The sequence below is a fragment of the Paramormyrops kingsleyae genome, chromosome 11 (assembly GCF_048594095.1).
Source record: "Paramormyrops kingsleyae isolate MSU_618 chromosome 11, PKINGS_0.4, whole genome shotgun sequence".
Lineage (NCBI taxonomy): Eukaryota > Metazoa > Chordata > Actinopteri > Osteoglossiformes > Mormyridae > Paramormyrops > Paramormyrops kingsleyae.
The window spans coordinates 7,598,255-7,607,264 of NC_132807.1; positions in this window are offsets into that span (position 1 = coordinate 7,598,255).

The following is a 9,010-nucleotide window of genomic DNA, read 5'->3' on the forward strand; positions in this document are numbered from 1 at the left end:
TGACTTATCCTCTCCGTCCTTCACAGGTTGATTTTTGGTTTTGGGGAAATCGATATATAAACAGGGACATTCTGATGAAAATTTAGACAATGATTGTTGTTTTTATTTATTTACCTTTTAGTTTTTGTTGGTGTAAAGACTTTGGTTCCAGGTGTAATTGAGTATACAAAACATTTTGGTGTCGTTATCCAGACACTGCTGAGACCCTCTGCTGATGGGCAGTGGTGTGTGTGAAGCCCCAAAATGTCCCTTCCGAGGTTCAGGAGGGTCAGTCCCCATTCACAGGCTGTCCCTGTCTCTGTCACTCCCAGTGGCCCACTCTCCAGCCCCCGTGCTTGGTGCCATGTCTGCTGGCAGAACCGTTGGGTGAGGCCAACACCCAGGCCCCCACAAACAGGCAGCACACACACACACACACCGACTAAAAGAGCTGCAGTACGCTGCCATGACACGAATGAGGGAAAACTAAAAATCAAACAAAAACCCTTCAGTTAGTAGAAAAAGTGATCATTTGTCATCATAAGCACATGCAGTATTTTAATGGTCATGGAATCCTCCATGTTCTCCTAAAGGAGTAGGAGAAGGAACCTTTTCCATGCTGAGAATCACCCTCAAAGCAGACCAAGTCATCTGCTCTAAGCTTGACATCGTTCATCCTCTGCCCTGCAGCCAACGAAATGGATAACACCCCCCAGGGGGCTCTGATGACTGTACACCAGAGACCCTTTTCCCTTCAATCGAAGAGGAGCTTGTCATCCAGACCCAGAGGCCACCAAGATGCTCAAGGCTCATACGGCGCCACTGCACCAGCAGCTCCAAGCTCCATCTAAAGAAGCCCCTCCCCCACAGCACATCATGACTCCAACCAGTGGTGCTCCCCCCATACACCCCCCCCCCTTTGGAATGCAATTAGTTTGCCCAGCAATAAGAGAAACCAGACCAGGATGGTGCTATTAGTATTTGTAAATGATCATATTTATCGCTTGACTGCGGAGGTTTGCTAACGAATGTCGTGTGGACTTTAACATGCATCCCCTGGGCTTTGACGCAAGACACTTCTATTTCCTAGCCAATTTTCTGTTTAATTACTGTTGCTGTACCCAGCTATCTCAGTATTCCGACACTCCGAGCTCCACAGCATCCCCCGAAATCCCCAGGCTCCCACGTCCCCGAACATCAATATGGCGGATATTTATCACTGTGCCTGCTGCCTTGCCCAGTGCTCACCGCCTCTACAGGCCCCCGTTTGTATTTTACCTCAGGTACAGAGACTTATTTCTCGTTTCCGTGAGATGTCTCCTCTTGGTGAAAGCTGAGCCATTAAAGTATCCGTCACTCCAACGTGCCTTTGCCTGTTGCTAGCTTTGTGAGCTAAATGACACTGATATATATGTGATTACCCAAAGCTTTTATTTTAAGTGACTCATTGCTCCTTGCAATTTATACAGATTGGAATTATAATAGACAAAATTGAGTTTTTCGTCCTGCTCAAGGGTACAACAGTGAAACTCCTGCTAGAACTTGAAGGGGAAGCGTCTGGAAGTTAACTATCATCACTAACCATGTTGAGCCCTGCTCCCCTGGCAAGGCAAGGGCTCAGTCAGCTAGAAAGGAGGCCTTCAAGGTGCATCGAGGCCCACTGCTTCTGACATGATGTGAAAGTCCATCCCAGCAGTGGTGTGCGTCCATACAGGGGACCTCTCACCGGTGGCTGCCCCCGCAAACAGCACACCTCTCAGGCTTGCTCCCGTGCACTGACCACCAGAGTGCATGCTCATGACGACGTACAATAGTGGCCAAATACTTGCCAGATCATCTGAATCCCATGTGATGGGAGCTAAGCCTCTTTCTGGTGCCGGGGGGGGGGGGGACAGCTCAGAGAGATTTTTGGCTCTTCCCCACGGTAGCGGAGCGAAGCGGCTGTGCAGGGGGGTGGAGGGGGAGTCGCTTAAAAAAAAAACCACCCACTGTACACCCCCCTGCCCACCCTCTCACCTGATGGGCAGCCGAAAAGGGCAGCAGTCACGCTGGGAAGCCGGCGGGAAACAGTTGGGATCCAGAAAATAAATAAGTCGCCCCCGCAGCAATTCACTGGCAACTGTTGTGTAAGTGTTCAGAATAACATCTGAGTCATGTTCCGAACTTCATTTTTCAGCCATTTTCTTAATTCATTTTAAAATAGACCTCTCCCCACTGGGGGAGTGAAAGTACTGGTAATGATAATGGTGTTATTTTACCAAATTGCTTTTTAGAATAGTCAGTGTTCAGTCTTTAACAGGAGCTCCACAAACTCGCAGGTGCACATGACATCACACAGCTGCAGCCCGATGTGACTGGAAATACACCTCACAGCCCAGTTTGGTGCCACTGACACCTCGCAGCACGTGCAAAGGACCCCCTCCACGGACGAATGGTTTTTAATCAAAATTCAGCTGCTGGTCTTATCAAGTACTAAAGAGGTTTATAATGTTCATTTTCTCTCTCCCTTCTTTCTCTTACTTTGTGATTGAGAGTGAGGATTCGGTGAAGACCGAGCACACCAGGCCTGAAGCCATCAAAATGCCCCCTTCCTCCTCTTCGCTGCACCCTAAATTGACGGACAGATCCACAGCATGCACTGCATGTGCGATTGCTCTTCACTTGTACCCGCCATATGTACTACCAGCATCCCCTGTGACCCTGCGAAGATGCAGCATAGCACTGCTCTCTGGCAGCTACAGTCTGTCACCAGTATTTACTGAAACCACAGGAATACAAAGATGACCATCAGGAATAAGACGTCATTGCTAATTCATTTAGAACCGCAGGCAGGCAATTTTCATTCAGCCACATTCTGTCCTATAAACAAATGACTTAAATACCAGTTGCTATCCTAAAATGTCCAATTCCTCTTCTGTAAGCCCCTGAGTATTACACTGCTATAAGTTTGCCACAGAAAATTCATTAAGATGGTTGGGTGTAACAAAGTCTCATTTCTGCCCATAAAAAAATGGATCAAAGTTGATTTTTCCCACCTAAGCTCACTCAGGGAGGCCATTGACCCCTGACCTGAAGTGACATCATTGGGAATTACAGGAAGTGAGCATGGTCTGTGCAAAATAAATAAATAACGAAGGGGCCCGTGGCCTTCACCATCTCGGATGCACGTCACTTGACATAATAACACAAGCTTCTGACGTTCGTGGCAAATTTGGCTGAGGATTTTGTTTACACAAAGCGGAAGAACACATCCTAAAATGTGAATCTTTCATTAACCCCAGCAGGTACGGAAATCCAAATATGGGTGAGCTTAGACTTTTTGGTTTGGCTGTCCTTTGTTTGTGCGATCTTCCCCTGCATGTGGGGGCCAGCATTTTTGAGCCCAGAGGTCTTCTCATTTCCACTGAGCTACCAGCCTGTGCCATATCAAGTCAAGTAAAGCTTTATAGTCATCCCAGGCATGTACAATACGCAGAAAAATGAAACAACGATCCTCCTGAACCCAAGGTGCAACACTCATGACAGGAAAAACATTGTAACGCTAAAGACCGTTTTTGGAATAATTCACGCAGTGCAAAAAAAATCCTACAGTCAACCCTTCTGCATTGCAACTTTCCACCTCTGTTTCGATATATTGAAGCATCGGTATAACAAACTAAATGGGGTTTTGCGAAAGCTGCAGATGACATGCAAAGGCCAGCAGACGACACACAAAATGTTTAGTGACTCATAAATGCATAAAATATACATACAGTGCTGGTTTCGCAGACATCAAGTATGTTTACTGCAGCCTCTCACGTGATATCTCGCGGTGATCTTTGTATCTAGTGCTTCTCATATTTTTTCACTTCGCTCCACTCACCAAGGGGCCCAAAAACTTTTATGTGGTTTTTCTTGATCGCAGGGGGCCGGTACCCCTAACTCCCACCATGTGGAAGGGTCGATAGTACAGTTATCAATAACTTAAAGGGAGAGGAGAGAGAGGAAGACAACTACCCATCTACCTAATATAAGAAACATTCCACATTAGACAAACAATAAACAGCACACTGCATAACAACGGGAAGTTAAGAATAGACAATACTTCTATGCACTATCGCTGCAGTGCTGCTCATGTACCACTAAGTATTTAGGAATCATCTTTGAAGTGACACTGGCTAGTTTCTAAGTTTTTATAAAGTTTTCATCCCAGAAAGCATTAAATAATTCCGCATACAGAGCAAATGATTACAGAAAGAGATGATAGACTTGAGCCATGTAACCCAACGTAAGTAAGAGGAAAGACTGCCACCAATGAGTAACTGAAGACCTTTATCTATACTGCATTTGGACAATTTGGACAAGGCAGCCATGCATGCTGGTGTTTCACAATCAGTCTACTTGTGGACCAGCCTTGGCTCAGCGATGCGACAGGGATCACCAGCATTCTCAATCGTCGCACGCAAAGGCTTGGCCTCGGGAATCTTGCTTGTCGCATGTTTGTCTTGTGAGTGCAGATTGGACGTCTCTCCGGACCTCTCTGCCAGCACACTTCCTCACAGTAAACAATCCAGCGCTCTCCCTGGAAAACCAGCCTGACCCCCACGCCTACGCCCCCTCCCAGGTGAACGGCTGGCCCACTTCCTGTGACCGCCCTGACTTCGCCACTTTGTCCCCCTGGAACACTCTCAGTTTGCTCCTGCCTTGGGTCCAAGCAGCTGGTGTTGTCACTATGTAGGCTGGTGTGTAGGATCTGCTAAGCACTTCTCAGACTGGCTGTTTAAGCAGCCAGATACTCAAACGCTACTCTCAGACCAAAAGGCCCCATTAATATTTCATTATGTTAATAAGCGATAACACACAGAGTTCCTATTTTCATAAACACCGCCTACACCGGTCTGACTCCCTCAATAAATTCAGCTTTTCTCTGTATTTTCTCTTTGTGAATAAAACTATAATACTGTTTAAAGGTGCAGTATGAAGTAGGCTCTCTGGAAACATGCTGATATTTTTCATGAAAAGAGGAGAAGGGACCACAGCTTATGATCCTGCCAGTCCTACACTGGAGAGCGAAGGCAGAGGAGCCAGACAGTTCAGAGACACGGCAAGGGGCATTATGCCATAAAGGCTTCAGAGAGGGCGTGGCCTTGATAAGATTCACAGAACCAGATATAATTATCTGGCCCTTAAATCGGCCCATTTCATGGAATCAGTTTTTATTTTTATTTTTTTTAAGTGGCAGCAAACAGCAGTGCTTACACCAAAGGAGACACATGTTTCTTTCATATCAATTGTTGCAAAATTATCCTCCTCCTTCTAGAGAAACAAAATGAGTACAGTCCTTTTGGTGTAATTATCAATATGGTTATAATAATTGGTGGGATATTAATCGCTTTAGTAGAGTCAATTCCTGCAAACATATTCAAGGTACACAATGTATAATAATAATGTTTATATTAAAAATACAATAATTCAAAATAATATAATGACTCATAATAAATAATAAATATTAAATCTGAAAGCCTGTTTCAGAAACATATAATAGGGTTGCACAGCATTTTCTATATTGTATTTAAATGTAATATTGTATTACTTTTGTGATATTAGATACATTTCTGTTTTGCAGAAGGTGCAATTCAGCACACCATGTTCAAAGTACCCATGACTGGTAACTTAAACGATGAGTGCAGTTTGGTTGATCTGCACCAACTCCACCCCCACCCCCACCCCCACCCCCCCTAAAAAAAGCGCTCAGCTAGTTGGCCTTCAGTGACGGCCCTCATTCACACTGGGATCGGAGAGCGCCCGCCTGTTCGGGCTGACATTCTACTGTCACCGCGGTGAAAACAAGGGGCAGCATGAGCACAGACCCCCGCCCCCATAAAGAACAACGTGTGCCAAGTAAAAATTCCTCAGCCTGAGGCTGCAGACCTTGTTATTTTCAGCTTTGCTACATCTTTGCACACCATCGTCGACCGCGACACCTCTGTGACTGTCAATTTTATCTATAATCACGATCACTAAAAGCATTGTGGGATGCCCCTTTATCCTCTGAGGGAACAAAATTATCAGTTAAAAATGGATTATGCAGGTCGTCACACTACATAATTCAAATTGAAAATAAGCAATGTGGAAAAAACTGAAAAGTCTGCTGCTCATTATTGACAGGCAGCCTTGGTAAAGTGGGCAACGCACCCTTAGGAAGCAGGGACCCCTTCCAGCCAGCTGGAGCCCCGACCGGAGGCTGCATGCACTCACACCTTGATCCCAAAGCCTCAGCACTGAGTAAATAAATCCTGGAGCGCCAGGCGAACTCAGCGCCCGCCTGCAGGTCTGTTACACCGCCGAGGGCAGGCGGCAGTCACTATGGGAACCGGGCTTTTCAGCTGCCCTATAAATCATCCTGCTTAAGACACAGGCACAAATACGGTGGGGGTGGGGGGGCTCACAGAACACAGTGTACAGGTTTAAAATTCCTTATACAGCAGCAGCATACCTAGTTAGTTTCCGACATAATACGCCTTTGAAGAGATATTTAAAGGGACTCAGACATCGAGCGTTGGCACACGTCATCTTCACCCCAGCTCGATGGGGCAGGCTGTCATCTTTCCGTGAAATGCATGGGCGCCCTTTCCTGTAATCGCAAAAGGTAACCATCCATCTATCTGCTACGGCGAGTCTCGGAAGGGACGGCAGCACGCTTGACGTGAGAGGTATCGGGGACGCAGAGGAGAGTTACGCAACACCGCGTACTGTTGACACAGATGGCACTGATTTTTTTTTTCCGTTTCGCTTTTTGGCCTCTCCTCTCGGAGCTCCCCCTCGGATTGATCTGCCAGGCCAGCATGGACTCAGAAAGCCAGGCAGCAGGGAAGGACGGGCAGTACAGGCTCCCCGGGTAGCATGCATTAACAACCCACTCGCTCACATGGCCAATGCATGCCTGATGAGTCCCTTTATTATTGTTATTACGGTAATTAGCGGGGCCCAAGTGAGCTCTTGCTTTGAGAGGCATTGGGCTGCTAGCAGTGCTAACAGTTCGTACAATTAATTAAGGCAACTAGCTAGGGTAGAATCCAGATCTCCACAAAGCTAACTGGTTAAGCTGTTGCTGAAAATTTGTAGGTGGACAGATGGGCGATTCTTCCTTTTTTAGGGACCAAATTAATGTTCCGGGTCATTCCAGAACTGGACTAACTGTTTGGGTCAATCCCTGAGAACTATAACCGTGACCAAAAAACCAGTCCTGACCAAGTTCCATTTCCCAAACTGTACTATATTACAATTTACTCCCAAGAGGAAGTAGTGTATACATCTCCACTGGAAACAAAGGGGGACATGAACCAAATAAACTGGTAACAGAGCTGGTCACAGCTGAACCACTTCGACGCAGGGTGCCCGTACGACGGAGCGGAGATCGCAGCTGGGAAAACACCATAGCGACGAGAACAATCATCCCAGTGTGCCACTCCTGGTTTATTGTACTTAAACAAACGGTATCGAATATCCCCAAGAATTCAAGTTCACAGCTTCACAGTCAGAAACAGGACAACGTGAAATTGGAGCAAAACATCTCCTCAGACCAAATTCAGCAGTAAACTGTGCTGACAAGCCACAGAAATAATTCCCACTGAAATCACTAAGGCATGGAACTGTTTCATTATGCGGTGGAAGCTGGTGGCCACGTGAAAATGCAAAAAACGCATTTCAGTAAGGTGTAGCTGTATTGTCGATAATAAAACGCTGCGAACATTAGCAATAAAAAAGCTCCATTCATATCTATCGACTGTGAGCACAGTAGTAAACTTGCAGTGTATCACAGAAACAAAATGGGGAGCTGAACCCACAGAACTTTGATGGAAAGTTCAATCACGGAACCCTGCCCTGCACTTAATGACTAATGACAGCTTAACTGGACTGCATGAAGGTCCGGCCTGAGAATCAATACTGTGGTCCAGCGTGCCGCTGCAGCTGTGGGCTGGAACCCACTCAATTTTTCCAGCTTCTGGACACCATGTTCAAAAACGTACAACACACTGATCAGATTTGGGGCACAGAACGTGTGCTTCTGCACATAATTGAGGACCCAGATGAAGCTGCACTTCATTGGCCAGACTGTTCGTTCCTGTAGGAGGCAAACTTGTGTCCAGATCCACCAAGGACATCTTCTCTTACACAGTAATGTCTGAAAATGGCTGGCAAAAAGATTAAATAAAAATAATTTCATGTAATATATAATAAAATTATATAATGATAATGAATAATAATAACTGGAGTACAGTTTGAATATGACATAAATACAAAAACGAGTTAAATGTCAGGTAGTTTTCACCGTGTGGAGAAGAGACAAGATGTTCTTTTGCTGCTGTAGAAACAAAACCCTTCAGTCTCCCCCCCCCCCCAGCTTCTTTGAAGAGCCGCCGTGAATTTCAGAGACCAGCCAGTGGGCCGGAGCAAACACAGAACACGCAAGCAGGACAATCATCAGGACAAATCAAGGCAAAAGGGCAAAACACTAGTTATGAAATGTGTCACAGCAGTCCTAAGTCCTTTTCTTGGTGTCGATGGCAATAAAGCTACCTTTATTTTCACTGTAAATATTTTTATGTCAAGGCTCCACAGCTTATAGACATCGTCATATAACATTTCTATAAGCAAAGTTTGCTTCTTCTGTTCAACAATCAGGCCAGAGGCCAGTGTTACACGGAGGCACTTAATGCTTTCATTAGCCTAATCTTATTAGCGGGACACCCATTTGCCCAGTTGGATTATAAAAATTTATGGCGTCATTTCGGTGCCACACTTTGATACTGACCTGTAAAGCATGACTGGGTCACACAAACTTTGGACTTATTTCTATCTTGATGGATTCTACAGCCACAGATACAATTTCCATGTTGAGGAATCAAAATTTCCAACTCAGACTGAACATGGAGCTATGTGCTAAATCTTAGGCAACTCCCAGGCCTTAAGCCGACCGCTTTTATCAGTTTCCTTTGTGGAAAAAAAAAAACAGCTTGTGGCAATTTATCAGAAATGAGAACTGTGCTAA